This window comes from Mauremys reevesii, linkage group 5 (genome assembly GCF_016161935.1).
Source record: "Mauremys reevesii isolate NIE-2019 linkage group 5, ASM1616193v1, whole genome shotgun sequence".
NCBI lineage: Eukaryota > Metazoa > Chordata > Testudines > Geoemydidae > Mauremys > Mauremys reevesii.
The window spans coordinates 101,910,889-101,913,225 of record NC_052627.1 but is presented as its reverse complement, the minus strand read 5'-3'; the positions used below and the strand labels follow the sequence as shown (position 1 = coordinate 101,913,225).

General features: G+C 41.2%; 1 long non-coding RNA gene across 1 annotated transcript; it reads left to right on the top strand.

The window, feature by feature from the left end:
- The first annotated feature begins 981 nt into the window (after positions 1-981).
- On the top strand, positions 982-1,976 carry LOC120406940. The gene is made up of 2 exons (XR_005599674.1): positions 982-1,170; positions 1,900-1,976. It is a non-coding gene; the product is annotated as an uncharacterized LOC120406940 (long non-coding RNA).
- The last annotated feature ends 361 nt before the right edge of the window (positions 1,977-2,337 follow it).

Sequence of the window (2,337 nt, the reverse complement as noted above, 5' to 3'; positions counted from 1 at the left end):
GCTATGCGTATGCATTCTAAATCAAGCTGCATAAATGTGGTGAGTTGTATAATACCATTGAACTAAATGATTAGCACATTTCCAAGAGGATGCAATTCATCATGTGTCTCTTTGCATGAGCCTCTGAAGGAAAGGATTATGTTCACATAATTATGGGTGACATCCTTTATTTTGTTTCAAGCTTCCAGCCCCTTCTTTTCCATACATTTGCTGTTGACTGTCTTCCACAATTGCCTTTACAGTAGGCTGAGCATTTTCTTGTCTTCCTCGCTTTAATATCCCAGACTGGCAGATACGACTACAACAATTCTTTCCATACAGGTAAAGCAGCAAGCAGTTGACTGTCTTTCTTCATGATTTATGGTAATTACTGAGGACGTCAAGTTTATGATTATGCTTAAACAAGCAGAAAGCCACATAGCAGTGTATTTTCTTATTTACATTTCCCCATTTCAAACGGAGTGCTGTTCATTGTTGTATTTTAACTGAAAGTGAATTTTAACACATATCCTTATAATTTAATGCTTGGTCCTAACAATAAAGGTCTTCAATCTGTGATTTTTATTCCTTGTAACAAATATAATTTTTGAATGCTTATTTTGTTTTCCATCTTGGAGAGTGGGGGTTGAGTAGGCAGCTTCTATGCCACCAGGGATTAATGTTAATTCCTGAAAAGGTTTGTGGGTGTTTTTAGCGGGGGAGGGGAAGAGTTGTGCATTTCTGAATTTGATACTGGCATGAACAAACAAGACAATAGAATCCAGCATAGCCAATTTATCCATCAGCCTAAAATGTGATTCATCATTAAGCAGCAAAGAATCCTGTGGCACCTTATAGACTAACAGGAGACAGCAGTGGAAAATAGATGGCTTAATGGTGTTAGCTACTGATCTCTTACCTTGAATAAGGGCTGATATTATGAGGTGCTCAGCATTCTGAATTCTCTGGGGCATCAATATTCCAAAAAATGGGCTTCCACAATCAGGCTCCTAGATCCTGACTTAGGCAGCTAAATGAATGGGTTCCTTTCCAAAGGTCTGTGACAGACTGCTGAGAATCAGCAACTGAACCAACATTGTGGTCACTGTTTAAACAGGCTGAGCAACAGAAAACTTACAGGACTTTATTTCAGAGCAAGTCCAGGTACAGCAACAACTGCTACAAATTGTGGTAAGTCCTGTGGCAGGGATCAGCATTCAAATATAGGGGGTAGATCACCATGAGAAGGGCCCTGAAAATGACCCCGATGCATTTTTGGTCATATTTGAGAGAGAAGCTGTGAGGGCATGATGGTATAAGGGAATCTGGGCCCTACAGATAGCAGTCTATTTAACAGGAGAAGATCAGATGATCTACATGGCTCTCAAGCAAGCTAGGAACTACAAAACGGTTAAGGTGGCCATCCTCAACCGTGTGGGGCTTTTGATAAAAAAGTACCAGCAAATAAGTTTTGAGCTGCAAGATGTACTGGAAGATTACAGCCCCAGGCATTTTCCCCAAAACAGACAGACTGGCCACTTGTTGCAGCAGTCACGCATCCAAAGCATGGCAGACATTATAGACACTGTCATTCTTTAATAGTTCCTTCAGAATCTTGTGGACCATACCCAGGTATGGGTCAGGCAGCATCAATCCAACACACTAGATGTGACAATTAAACTAATAGGGAAGTTTGTAGAAGCTGACATTCTAGAGAGAGTCATTAGTTTAAGGGTCCAGATCTGGGCAGGAAGACCAGAAAACCAAATTCAGACAGGACACTGAGAAGAAGGAGGGGCCCAGTGGACCACTGACAAGGTCTTGGATGTTTATGTGATTCCAGTGTAGGAGGCAGGGATTTATAAAATGAGATTGTCCATATGTGGAGTGTGGGTTTACAGAATTCTGTGGTTGTGCCAGGACTTCCGGGCAGGAAGAAATGAAGAAGTTATCAACTATTTCTGTAACATAGGGAGGAATTAAAGGAGTCTAGTGGACACTGCCTCAACCTGTTCGTTACTCTGGTGAGAACTGATAAAACCTTATTGAATACTTCCTTGATCAAGCATGAGGCTGTAATATATACATGGGGATAAGAAATTCTGCCCTAGAAGTTTGGGGAAAGTTTAAAAGGGAGTGGGTTCGGGTAGTGGAGGGATTCCCTCAAATCCTTTTGTTAGGCACAGACTGGAACCTCTTCCCATTTAGGAAGCAAAGGGGCATCCAGAAACTCTGGAGGGATGGAATAAATCCCATTGGGAAGAGAAAAGAGCCAGTAAATATAGAAAGCTTGGAAAATATGAGACTGGAGAACATAAGCCAAAAAGAAAATACAGAAAGGGAATACCCAAGAGATGA